Here is a 15,000-nt window from a genome sequence, read left to right on the forward strand (position 1 = left end):
AATAGATGCATGTTTAGGTTTAAAAGGTAGAAATCAAGTAATGGCAGAAGGGGCATTTGAACAGTTACATGTCCAGTTGGAGAGGAGATGATTATGCAGTGCAGTTTTGAAGTGAGAGAGGCTTTGTTTGATGCAAATACATGAGAGCAAGTTATTCCATATCCTGGCACTGATCCAAGAGTATAGCAATTTGACTGAGGGTAAATTAGGTTTGTGAATTTGGAGCAAGTGTTGGTGTTCTGATTGCAGTGGCCTGAGGGGCTGTATGGGGCAAATAAGGAGCTAAGGGCAGGGCAGTGCTGTGGTTTGTGAATAAGTCTGTGTATAGTAGAGAGCTGAAGGGGTAATGGGGGAATTCTAGCCATTGAAGTTTTCTTAGGGAGAATGGTGACTATTTGTAGCAAATTTAGCAATCTTGTTGTAACAACATTCTAGTTTTATTTTTAAGGAAGACTGCAGGTTAGTTAGTAAAGGTGCACCATAAGTTAAAGAGGGTAGCAAGTAAGAGAGAGCTAATGCTTGTTTAGTTGGTAAGGAGAGGAACTTGTTGTGTCTGTATAGTAATCCTAGTTTTTTGTGTGTTTTATTAATATTACTTTGGATGTGCAGATCGAACTTTAGGTTTTCATTGATTATAACTCCTAACAATTTGGTATTGGTTACTAGCTCAGTTTTGGTATAATTAAGTGAGAATATATTAAAGTCTGCTTTGTGGATAGGTGTATTACTTTTGAGGGTAAATAGCATGTGTTTGTTTTTTTTTTTTTGGCATTTAAAGAAAGGTGTTTTTTGTGAAGCCAAAATTCCACAGTTGAGAATGTTGCTTGGGTATTTTATTATAATATATCAGTGGGAGTAGAGCAGACTATAGTTGAGTCATCTACATACTGAACTATGGAGCAATTTGGAGTAGCTTGGTGAAGATTGTTTATAAATATGTTAAACAGAAGAGGGCCTAAAACTGGGCCTTGTGGAATGCCTGTTGGGTTATGAAGATAGGGGGAAATAGAGTTTTGCCATTCAACAGCATGTTCTCTATTAGAGAGATAACTTTTGAACCAGTTAAGTGACTTGGTAGATAACCCTATACTGGAGAGTTGGGAAAGGAGGATGGAGTAAGAGACAGTGTCAAATGCTTTTGACAGGTCCAGGAAGAGGACTGATACAGTGTGGCCTGTGTCTCGGGCTTTGTTGACTATATCTAAGAGGGAGATTAGAGCAGCATATGCGCTGTGACTAGGGAAGAATCCATGCTGGGTTGGGGAAAGGATTTTGTTGTTTACAAGATAAAGAATAAGATGTTTTTGGTCACATTTCTCAAGAATTTTGGAGATGGGGGAACATATAGCAATGGGTCAGAAATTAGAGATATTGGTGGATGGGACACCTTTATGAAGGGGTAAGATGATTGTTTTTTTTCCAGAGGAACAGGATATAGGATTTCTCAAATATACCTGTTAATAAGAATACTAATATGGTAGGCTACTGCATCTGCAGTGATCTTAAGAAATTTGACAGGAACTCGGCTGAATTAGAATGAAGTTTTAAATTTTGGAAAAGTTTTCTTATGTAGAAAGTAGAGATGGGGGAGAGATTAAATTCTACTTGGAGGGTTGTTGTGTGCAGTTTTTAGTTAGGTGTTTGGGGGATTGTAATGCAGGGGGGAAGAGAGGATGGTGTAGAGGTACAATTATTTGGAAGGGGTGAAGAAAAAGAAACAGTAATATTGGCTGCAGTATCACTAAAGTAAGAGTTAAAAGTAGAGGCAATTTTTTCAGGTGGCATGCTAGGGTATGGGCAGGGATTGGATTTGGTGCTGGGGTTTAAGAGTTTATTGACAGAAGTCCAGAAGATTTTGGGATTGTTTTTCCTATTTGTCTGTAGCTTCCAGAAGTATTATTGCTTGTCTTTACAGATAAGTTTTTTAGCTTGGTTGTGGAGCTGTTTGTAATGAATAACATACGAAGGATTCTCCGATTTGAGCCAGTGCTTCTAGGATTTGTCCCTGCTTTTTTTGTGATTTCTGTCGTAGTTTTTGATAACCAGGGGGCATGGTTGGTTTTTATTGTTTTGGATCTAGTAGGAGCTAAGCTATGCAAAATGTTTAGAAAGGCATTATTAAAGTAGAGGAGAGCATCATCCAGTACAAGAGTTTTAAGGCTGTTCCAGTTATAGCTTTTGGGAAGGATGAGCAGGTATGAATAGCATAGGCAGGGAGCTGATTACTAAAGGAGTCTGACATGCTGCTGGATGTTAAGTATTTAGAAGGGTCTGAGACAAAAATCCAGTCTAATATTGATCCTGTGTTGGTTTTATTGTTGAACCTGATAATAGTAGTGATTAGTTAGGTAAAGTGAAATACATTTATTTTGGAGGTGATAGATTGGAGGAAGCAGAAACCAAATCAATATTCATGTCACCTAGTGTAATTGTTTCATTTTTTATAGTAAGGGAAATCCAGGACATAATATCTTGTACTATTGGAATATTATTACCCGAAGGGATGTATATGACTATAATACAAAGAAGAGTCATTGATTTCCAGAAAGGAGATTAGAATCTCAGCATTTTAAAATTGTGGAATTGAGTCAGTAAATGGTGATATAGTGAGTGAATTGGGGTAAATGATGGCAACACCACCTCCTTTTTATGTTGCCTATCTGCTGTAATTATACTATAGTTAGGTGGAAGAAACTCAAAGTCATGTATAAAGGGTTTTAACCAAGTCTTAGTAGCAGCTAGGTTATCAGTACTGTTTTGAGTGAGCCAGTCATGAAACTCAGAGATTTTATTGCAATGCTCTGAAAGTTTAAAGTAGTTATATGAAGAGCTTTTGAGCATTTACTGGAGTTATAATATGAAGATGGGAGAGTGGTTGGGGGCCCAGGGTTAGGGTGAATGTCACCAGAACATATGAGGGAAGAAAAGTTATGGTGGAGCTTGCATATAGAGGGTGAGAACTTAGAGAGTATGTACAGAGAAAGGTGGTATTGAATATTAAGTTTATAATTTAGGGAATAGTTGGTGGAGAGAATGAGGTGTTTAGCACAGAGAAGAGGAGTTGTACTTTACCAGAAAGGCTCATCCAGACTCTGCTACACTTTGCTGTGAAGGAAAGGTTAGTTTGCTGTTATTTTTTGTATTTCTGTATTGCCTTTCTATATTTTGAATACTGTAGTTTGTTTTCTTTACCTTGTGTTTTGCTTGCATTCTGTTTTAACAGCATATTAAAACTTCAAAAGAGACCACAGCTCTCTCTGTTCTGAGTCAGGCAGAATTTTTCCCGCCCTCCCACCCATTTAAGTTGTCTTGTTAAATACCACTGTCTTTCTAGTTGCCCGCCTCTTATGTTAATCTGACCATATATCTCATTTCTCTCTACTTTCACTGGCTTATGTGAGTAATCACAAAACCATCACTTTTGAAATCCCACCCCTTCAATTATTTAAATTTATTGGCCATCCTACAGTATTTCATAGTACCAAAATACAAAAGTAACCACCCTTTCAGTCCATCTTGCTGTTTTAAAATAGTAACTCTCCACTAAACCTTAACTTTTTAAACAGGTAAAACTCAAGTTACCTACTTTCATATCTAACTTCTCTAGTGCACACTGCAGAGTGCATTCTTTTCAATCTTACCTTTAAGCATCCCTGTTACTAGCACTTTCTCTAATACCTAAAAAGATCATCTCTACTTGACTCCAAGTAGACTTTTCTCTATCTGTTAAACCTAGCACTTGCTCCTACAGTACTTATTACCTTGATATGGCACTCTTATAGATAGCACCCCAAAAAGGCAAACCCCCATTTCTCGGTCACCCACGTCCCCCGGAATCTCTTTTAAAGTTTTTTTGTCTAGTCCTTCTAGCATGTCGAGGGATCAGTTGCTAGTGTCCTCTCCTGCTCAGCTGGTGAACCTGGGAATATTGAGGCAATGTTACAATTGCCTCATGTACACAGACAACCCTCTCCTCCTCCCACAAAACACAAATACATGCGAGAGATGCAACTATACGGCCAAACTGGAGGCTGAGCTCTCTCAACATAGGACTGGCAAGACCAGTCAGGAGGAGAAGGTTACCACACACACTATAGACCCAGTCTCACATAGTACCATCACAACCTCAAATCATACACATAAACACACAAAGACATACTCGGCTCTGATCAAAAATCTACCAAAACAGCAGAGGCCACCAAAGCAGACACCCAAACAACCACCACCTCAGAACACAACACCTGCAACACATAGACCTCACAGTCAGAGTGTCAAACAGTCACAGCCCTTAAGGCCAAACACAATGCCAGACACACTAGTCATTGGTGACTCCATAGTCAGACACACTGACGCCCGCCACCAGACTGAGTAAGGAGAAGGTCACAGTAAGCTGCCTGTCGGGTGCTAGAATCCGCCACATAACACAAGCACTCAGGTCTCTCAACAGCAGGTACAAATACGACTCAGTCATTGTCCACGCTGGTGTAAACGACCTGAGACGCCTCCTTGGACTACATGAAAAGAGACATTGAGGAGCTCTCTGATTATGTAGCCCAGGCAGGTATGACCCTGACCTTGAGCAGTATCCTACCTTCACCAAGAATGATGCCACAATACAGAGATAAGATGATCAGCTTTAACAATTGGCTTAAACTCTGGTGTTATTCAAAGGGGATCCAATGTCTGTCTGCCTGGGATGACATGCTGGACAAGCCACGCTGCTTCAAGGGACGGCTTGCACCTGTCACCCTGGGATTCAGGATATTGGCAAAGGCTCTTGCCACCCCATAGTGCCTTTTTAGGCAAGGCTCAAATTCTAAACCTACCACCCTAGAACACAAAAAGGAAAAAACTAAGGGTAATGCTGCTCAATGCCAGAAGTCTAAATCTCAAAATGCACGCACTTGAGGCCCTTCTCAGTATGGAGAACATCGATGTCTGTGCAGTGACAGAAACCTGGTTCAAGGCTCCTGAGAGCACCCCATCACTATCAAGTTTTACCTCTTATCATGCGTTCCGGCCCCAAAATCCGGACAATACCAAGAAAGGAGGGGGTATCCATATTCATCAAGGACACCCACACCTCAAGACTGGTGGCAACGCACGATGCATCGGAGACCATCCAGGTGCAATTAACCATAGGCAAGACTGCTCTGCAAATTGTAGCATGTTACAGGCCACCCTCACAAACTCAGGAACCTCACATGGCCTTCCTGAAAACACTAGAGGGATAAATGTATCACCAAACACCATCATACTAGGTGACTTCAATTACCCTAATATAGACTGGGAACACTACTCAAGCCCAAACACCCTAGCCCAAAAGTTCCTGGAATTCATAAACTCAAATGCCATGGAACAACTAGTCACCATCCCCACAAGAGGAGAAAACATACTTGATCTCATCATCACGAACATGGGAGCACAATGTTCAACACCGGAAGTATACCCCTCACTGGTGAGATCAGATCACAAACTAATCTCGCTGGAGGTCCTCATCCCACCCCCACCTGAAATAAAAAGACCACAGTAAAGAACTTCTCGAAAGCCGACTTCACACTTCTAAAGACTAGTCTGGTCTCCTTTAAGGCCCCGAGCGGCGGAAAACAGTACTCAAGCCGCTGAATCACTTACAAATGCCTTCTACCAGCACCTGCAGGACTGCATGGATAAGGCAATCCCAAGCAAAACAAAGACTCTTTGTACCAAAGGCAAGCGTCCAGTCTGGTGGACCCCAGCCATAAACAAACTCTACAACAAAAGGAGGAAGCTACTACAAGATAGAGCAAAATCCTTAAAAGGTAAGACACCCTTGATCACTATAAGTAAAAACTAAGAGCTCTCATAAAATCATCCAAAGCAAATTTTGAGAGAAAAATAGCTAAAGACTCAAAAGACAATCATAAGGCCTTCTTTAGCTATGTTAGAAACCTGGGAGGAAACTCCCAGATATGCTCAGAACTAGTTCAAAATGATGTGAAGATTACTGATCCTACAGACATTGCCAACATACTGGCTGACAGGTTCAGTGCAAACTTCTCCCCTCCCCCAAAAGGAGAGATATCTATACCAAGCGATTGCAGCCCCCAAACATCTCCAACGCCCAAGTGAAAACTGCTCTCTCCAAAGCAAAAACACAGCATCCATGGGACCTGATGGTGTCCCCGGCTGTGTGCTCCACTTAACTCAACGAGGAATTAAATCCACAGCTAGGACAGCTGTTTAATCATAGTCTTACCTCTGGATACGCACCCAGGAGTGGCACACTGCAACTGTGGTCCCACTTCACAAAGGCGGTGCCTCCACCGACCCTGGAAATTACCGGCCCATTAGCTTGACAAGCCTTATCTGCAAAGCCATGGAGAGGATCATAATGGACCTCATAAATAAAGACATAGGCAATTTGCAGACTTTGGATCCATCCCAGTTTGGCTTTGTCAAAGGCAGATCATGCCTTCTAAACTTGGTTGACTTTTTAGAAACAGTCACCAAAGCCATTGATGAGGGAAAGGCAGTCCATACAGCCTACCTCGATCTGGCGAAGGCCTTCGATACAATACCCCACTCGGGTATCATTGAAAAACTCATCAGCTTAAATGTTAACCCATACATCACAAGATGGGTTGCAAACTGGCTGAGTGACAGAACCCACAGGGTCAGAGTTGCTGGCGCCATGTCAGACTCAAAGCCTGTCACAAGTGGTGTACCACAGGGCTCAGTCCTGGGCCCACTCTTGTTTGGCATCTACTTTTCCAAGTACAAGCAAACACAGGAGGGTTATGGCTGACAAAGTTTGCAGATGACTGCAAACTGGGCCATAGTAGAAAACACATCTGACACAGATATCCTTCAGAAGGGTCTCACAGAAACAGATAACTGGTGCCAGAGCCATGGCCTAAAGTTAAATGCCAAAAAATGCATAGTCATACCCTTCGGGAAAAACAAGGTTACCCCTAGCTACCAAATAGGTGGCAATCCACTGAGCACAGAACAAGTTATCAGGGACCTGGGGACCCAGGTTGATAGTAGTCTGTCATTCGACACCCATGTAGCTAAAGTAGTTAGGAAGACCTTCTACATTTCCCACCTTATCATGAAGGGATTCTCATCTAGATCAAGGGAGGTCATAGTCTCCCTATACTCATCACTCATCAGACCAATGATTGAGTACAATGCCCCATTCGCAATGTATCTGACCCAACACTTGCAGCAGCTGGAGAGGCCACAAAAGTTCCTCACCAAAAGGATAAAGGGTCTCAAACATCTGTCCTATGCTGCCCGACTGAAAGAACTCCAGCTCTATTCAGTCGCCACCGCTTGCTCAGAGGTGACCTTTGCCTAACATACAAGGCCATGTCAAACCCAGATTTGATGAATATGCTTCACCTCAAAAAATCTAGATCCGTCAGAGCCACAAGGGCGGAGACTTAAACCTCGACACGGCTATTAATAGGACGTGCTGGAGGGATAGATTCATCACCCAAAGACTCCCTATGCTGTGGAATAAAATCCCGGTATATGTGAGGCAGAGCACCTCGCTGGCCTTGTTCAAGAGAAATCTTGACCAATGGATGGGAGATCGCAGATATACCCCAGGGATTACCTCAGTGTCGCTGCTCGACAGAGGCACAGCAAAATAATGGGTATAGTTCCCCATACTAAAGGGGTGGCGTAAGCCACAAAACTATGGGCTAGGCTTGTAAATGCCCTCGGGCAGATAGCCTAGTATGAACCTATGAACCTATGAACCTACAGTATAGGCCTGGGCTAATGTTAGAATAAAAATAGTAGTTGGAACCTGTTTGTAGAGTTATGAAGTTTGTTCTGGTAGATAGAGAGTTCAGGCTTAGCGCTGTAAAGAGTGTAAGCAGTAGAAGACATGCAGTTAGAAGCAAAATATGTATTATATGTAGGATGGAAAGAGACATTGTGTTAATAACAGTGCTAGGGAGGGTAATGAATGCAGGTTGTTAGAAAGGAAGAGGGGAGTGATAATTTGATAATGAGTGAGTTGGTGAGTCTAGGAGGAGTAAATGAGTGTGGCTATGACAGTATAAGTGTAATGAAAGTGGGGGTGGGTGGGAATGGGGGTAGAGTTGGGGAGCGAAGTGAGCCAGGAGCAGGAATTCACCTTGTTTGAGGCTAAGCATAGAAAAACAATCTGTAAGCATCTACAGTATGCACTGAACTCTTGTATTATAACAGTTAAGATAAGCAGCAGTTTACAGAGCAAGCCAAGCTAAAAAAGAGGGTTTTGAGAAGTAAAACGGGTAAAACAGAGAAGCTGGAAGGTTAGATAAAAAGAGTACAAAGAATCCAAACTGGTGAGGGGAATGTGTAGTCATCCCCAGTGATGTACAACAGATTAATTATAGGGAGCAGAACATTACAAGTTAAATAAAAAAGCATATAAGGAATGGTGTGATAGTTAAATGTATACAAATACATCAATTACAGTGGGTAGATTGAATGCTAGATTCCACTGTCTGCAAGGGTACTGCTGGAGTGAAGGGTTTAGTTTCAGGTTGCAAGACCATGCTGTTGTTTGTTTGATGGGGAAGTAGATGGGTTTAGCACCTAGGAATGAAATGTAGTTTGAATATTTGAATATGTGATAGACCCTTTCACTGTGTACATTTTAGGAACTTGGCTGTTTAAGACCTGCTTTATGAAACACTATTCCTAGTAAGATACACTTCAGAAGTTATGAGCCTGGAAAATCTCACGCCCTGCTATATGGCCTTTATTATGTGTACAGAAGTCACCTCAGGTGCTCAAGTATTTGCATGGCTTTGTATAGAACTCAGCACAATGTTTACCTGGTTTGCTTGCCACGCAAATTGTGCCATTCAGAAACATAAATGAGTGGAGAATTAATTAGCATATCCATTGTACCTAGTGAGGGGGGGGCAGCAACTTATGCACTCTAAGCATGACATGGAGCAGGGATCATCATCTCATGAGGGAATGTGAATTCTTTGTGTATGAATATGTACTGCAGAAAGATTTGTTGCTATACTACACGGGTGTGACAATGTTAAGAGTTACTTGTTACACCTGTTCCTTTGCCAGTGTTAGCATTTATGTGTGCCATGTGCCTATAAGAGATATAAAAAAGCTAAAATATTATTAGCTGTCTGCAGTGGTACAGTTCCTCTTATGTGTACTGTCCAAAGCAGCATACCAGTACAGTGAATTTGTTAGTTTGTTGTTTGCATAGGTTGTGATGTGCCAGTTTACTGCCAGTTACCTTCATTTATATGTGTTTAGTGCAACAGTTTGATGTGTGTGTGTGTGTGTGTGTGTGTGTGTGTGTGTGTGTGTGTGTGTGTGTGTGTGTGTGTGTGTGTGTGTGTATGTGTGTGTGTGTGTGTGTGTGTGTGTGTGTTTGAGTGTGTGGGTACATTGTGACTATTTTGCTTGGAAGGTTGTGTGTATGATAACTTGCACTCATGCACCTGTTATTCTTTTTTTGGGACTACTGGGGTTAGTGCAAACTGAAATGGCTAAGATTTTTGCTGCATAAGACACACACAGCTAAGAACAAATCCGTCCATAGGCTTCAGTTTACTGAGCCTGAGAATGAGGTGGTGCTGCAAGCCTTCTGTCTGCATGTTAGATGGGTCATTGCACTACAAAGTGCCAAGTTCTTCAGTGACTGTGTCTGGTGACTGGTGGTTAATGATGTAAATGTTGTGAGTGACTAGGGCCACAGCTATGTTATACTCCAATGCAGAGACAGTGACATGATATGTAATGCCACCAGCATAGAGGCCTTGGCACAGGAGCGGAGGCTACATGTGGTGAGCTGTCTCGTGTACTGTCAATTACAGAGGTGGAGGAGTTCCTCTGTTCAGGCAATGGAATTGTGACTTAAGCAGCCCAAAGTCATGCTCTTTGATGCTTTTGATTTGCAAATGGGCATGGTTGTAACCTTGCTCTGTTAAGTTACACAGAGTCTGGTAGTGGTGCAGAGGATTAAGGCTGTGAGTTGCAGTTCCTGTGGGTTAAGGTTTGATTCCATCAGCCTTCATTTGCTTACTGTGTGACTTTGAGAAAATCACTTAATCAGACAGTGCTTGGGGCAACTGTGTGCTTGGGCTAGGCTTTTCAATGGTCCCTTCGACTGCAAGCCTAGTAACAACCTATGTGGATTTTCATTGGTGTCATGAGCCAAGTTTCTCAAGAGTATCCAGTATCACCCACTAGATGCCCCTGCGGGATGTCATCCCTCACAAACTGTTGACAGAGGTCTCATGTGTGCCATATGAGAGTTGTGAAAACTTCCACAGTAACATGTATACACATTGAAGATTATGAGTGCATTACACACCATCTGACAGTTGATGGAGTGATACTCATTGCATTTCATGTACCTCCTTTCCAGTTCACCAGGAGGGGTCTTTATTTTGATGTGGGTACAGTCTATGACCCTCAGCCAGTACCCCAAGGAAGTGTGCTATATCACTGAAGTTTCTCATGGTGTTTGCTGTCTCCTTTGTGGTATGTGGGAACTACATATGCTCCCCCATATACTGAAGCATGGGATCAAGGAACTGGTGGAATTTTCTTTAGACAGATATCTGAAAAAAAAATTGTATCCACAGTTGGTCACTGAAATGTCCCTGCAGTTAATATATGTAAAGCCACACATTCCTTAGTTTTAAGGGGATGGGCACACCATGACTCCCACTGGGCTTCAGACAAAGTTAATACATGTAGTGGGCCATTATGTCAGTGTCATGCAAGGCATAAAAATGTGGGTGTGGGCAGACGACCCGGCACCTCCATTGACAAAGCCATGCATCATCTTCAGCAGCAGCTTAACACCTTCTAGCAGATACAGGATCCTAATTGCTACAGCAACCCCTAACATATTTTTAAGTTTTTCTCTGTTTGAGCATGAGGATATGGCTGCATTCATTGTTAATCATGTGCAATGTTTTTGCTAATCATTTATAAGTTTATGAATCACTCTGCCATGCTTTGTAATTCATTAGCATGCAACACAGCTCATTGTAATGTCATTAGCATATATCTCAGTTGTGCCTTGTTTTCTAGTCAACCTTATCATGTTATGATGTTTCTTGAATTACACACACCCTGCTCATCCTTCCTCATCATGCAAATTTATACAGCATGATGTGGTGACCCGCTCCCTCTATGTTTTTAACAACTGTGTGTAGGAGTAAAAAGATGAGAAATTAACCTTAAAGGCTACTTCCAACACAACCATCAGGAGGTATGAGCCTTTATAATGGTATGTTATTATTACTGGCAGGTATATGAGATAGGAAGAGGAAGGTTCCTTTAGTTACATTATTATTTGTGGGAGAGAGAGATGGGCACTTTTATATACATTCTAAGAAGATTTTTGCATATTGGTGTCATTGTTCACTTGCCATTATTTTAAATGGCACACTGATCTAAGTTATCCAAGTATAATTTAGGAAAATAAATCCAACTATCACTAGATTGTTGGGGTCTTTCTGCCAGAATCAACAGAAAGTTTACTATTAAATAGGGAGAATTTTTGTCTTCTTCTAGATTAGCACTCATGGACTATCATAGAGGCATATTATCAGACAGTAGCTATTTAATGTGGTTACGAATTTCTATGCCTCTGTGTAAGGCAATGTGGTCTAAATTAGCTAACAACAGTAAAATAACCTATGCTGTTATAAATGTCAGTGACAATCGACTACTATAGTCCCAACTGCATGATCTTATTCTTTGGGCTAACACTAATAACACTGAGTTTAATTCCAAAAAGAGTGCTACAGTCCACCTTACTAAACTAATGTTAACAACCCATATGTACTAAATTATGATATCCTTACTAGTGTGATACAATGTGCAGATCTTACTAAAACATTTTCTGATTGCTTATCTATTCTTTAACTTTCAACTTTGGTATATTAACCGAATGGCTTACAGTTTAATGAGTTCAGTTTTAAGTACAATCTTATCAAAGTGTTCCATCACTAGACCCTTAACTGTGTTTGGAGCTTCCTTTTCTATAGGTCAGTTAGCAGCATGAAATACTGTTTTACTAGGATAATTAAGCTAATGAAAAACCTTGGTTGCTCAAAAGACTTTCAGGCTCTAAATGTATTCTCTATTATTGCTCAAGTAGAGGAGATTTCATTAAAGGAGAACTGCATCCACAGACTCAAAAACATGATTATTTCATCATGGTTTGGTGTTTCCTACATTTATCACCACTCTGGGACTATTTACGGATTTGTAAATATATTATATGTAATTTCTGAGTCTGACCACATGGGCTCTGGTATCGTGAAGTAATTCTGATTGTTTAGTTTGCCTCTAGGTATCCCACAACGCAGTGCTTGCCTGTAAAAAATTACAAAACACAGGCATCTTTCTTCCTAAAGCTCCTGTCACTGCATTGATTTTGCATGCATATACTGCTGTCTTTCAGTTTGTTAGTATTAAGTAGCATTTCATGCCTTTTAATGACTACCTAAAGCACAAACAGTGCAAATGCGACAGAATAGACATTCAACATGCTTTTTACTGCTGCCTCTTTTTAGAATGTATAAACTGCAGTCTTTTGTGAAGCCTGAATTGTATTACTTTGATTCATCTCTCATCCCCCTTCACACCTAACTTCCCTAGCTGTCAAAGTGCTAAGGGTAATTTAAGCTGTTACCTACTGTGATTGACAGCTCACAGTAGGATACTTGACTCATGTACTATTTCCTTGTTCTAGCCTTTCCTTTCTGTATGGGTAGGAGAAGGACCAGGGAGCTGTGACATCACAGTATGGGGCAGTTAGGATGGTCGTGGTTATGGCAGTTTGGGGAGGGAAGTGGCTAGAAAACTACCTGTAATCAGTGGTCTTGATAACATCAATGACTTGGAGACTGCAGCAAACTTTTCCAGGGTGGGATAAAAGTTTTTTGAAAGTGAAGCCACCGCAGTATAATAAGGTACTGGTCTAGTGGACAGAAACAGTCAATTTAAAATATTTTAAATGCTGTATTGTTTATTCATAGCAGGGACAGCAAATAGGGAGAAAAAGGACAGAGAAGTTTAGCATTTAATAATAGAATCCTGTTGTTGTCCTTTAATGTTTTCAAAAGTCTCCATTGCAGTACCATGAGAGCTATTGCAAATCTGCTACTGATGTATCAATGTTATGCAAAGATTCAGAAAACTCAGTTTAATGGCTGTGTAGGGGAAAAATAGCTGATCAATGTATGGCAATGCTGCCTGAGAGTGATTGTGCAGTAAGAATAATATTGCATATCTGGGGCAAAATAAGTAGTCAATTCACTGAAGAAAAGAGAACAAATCATGCAAAAGACCTGGACAGTGCCACAGCTAGTCATGTGATCACTTGGGCCAAATAGCATGCATGTATCATGCTCAAAATAATGCACATTCGCTCACACAATGACATGCTACTAATAGTTCAGCCAAGTGCCCAGATAAAGGTTATTCAGCAATGCCCTTCCTATGTTTATATTATAAATAGAAATAGATGAATAGGACAGGCAGAAAAGGGAAAAGTAAATAAAGGAATGTACAGATGGGCAACTGGCAAGAAACAGTGATCTCAAGAGGAGAAGAAGCATACTTTTTGGGACATGTGCCCTTTTTCTTTATTTTCAAGAATGCTAGAGGAGAAAGCTTGAATGGGGAAGGTGTGGGTAGGAAGGAAGGTGTAGAGATGACAACAAGGACAGAAAATCCAACAAAAATGACAGACAAAAACTGACTTCAGAGGTGGTGATGAAAATGGGGGGTGGACAAAGGAGATACACAGACAGAGGGTGGACAATTGGTAATGGAGAGGACTGGACTACAAACTGGATAGGGAAATAAAACACAAGGAAGGAGAAAGTAATGGTGGAGAATAAGGTGGGGCAACAGCTAACTGCCAATCAGCATGGTTCTGCACCTAACCAGATGTCAGTCACCTCTCTGTGACCACTCTCATAGCTTGAACTAGCCAGTGTTAGCCTGGTGGTCATGGCCCAGCAGCTGACCAACTCTAAAAGTCACTCAAATATGCATTCTAGGCTGTCATTGTGGGTGGTCAGCCACCGAGACCATCACCAGGCCTTCCATCTCCTTCCAGGTGACCTAGTGAGACCCCCCCAGCTGAAATCCAATGATGGAGATCCTATACCTCCCACCAGAAAAAAGTATCAGAAGGCACCAGTGAGCCTTCCAGATCACCCTCCTTTAGGAGGACTATGATCACCCTGCAGTGAAGTGGACCTGTATACTGCTGGGAACCCAGCAGATCATGGCGAGGCAGGTTTGCAACAAGTGGCCACTGCCACACCTCATCCACTGGCTCAGCTAATAATGCATACAATATAAATGTATAGAAAAAAAGAAAACAATATAGAACAAATTAATCAAACAAACAAAAAAAAAAATTATAACAAAGGTAAAGTCAATGGCTGGCAGTACATACTCCACAGAAGTAAAAATGTTGTTAACTATGCAATGGCAAAACAAAAATAATATGCAGACCTGACACAAATGTAATATACAACTATTTGTGCCACAGGTTGGATGAGGTTATATGCCAATTAACTAGTCACTCATGTGTAGAACAATGACACTGTTCATGAGTGGTAACCAGTGTGAGTGCAAGGGGGTCAGCAAAGCTGGAGAGGAACAACCCCCAGAACAAATGTAGTGCCGAGCTGTGAGGAGCTTAGGAGTGGGTGGCATTTATGGGATAATAAATGTCAGTTTGTGTGGCATTGGGTAGGACTATGCCATGTACCCCCTGCCTCAGAATACCAAAACTAATACATATGGGACACATAAAATCTTGTGGTGGTAGTACTGCATCCTGACATATGCCAGCTACTGTAGACCATCACCTGGCAGCCTCAAAGCTGCATGACCAAGGTGTGCCAGGTCTAACAGACACAGGAGTGGGTGGCTGAGTGGCCAGTGTACGAGTAAATCATGGAAGGATGACAAGAGCGTTATTTATTAATGGCATGGTAG

Source organism: Protopterus annectens, chromosome 2.part2, assembly GCF_019279795.1.
Source record: "Protopterus annectens isolate FY-2018-M chromosome 2.part2, PAN1.0, whole genome shotgun sequence".
Lineage (NCBI taxonomy): Eukaryota > Metazoa > Chordata > Ceratodontiformes > Protopteridae > Protopterus > Protopterus annectens.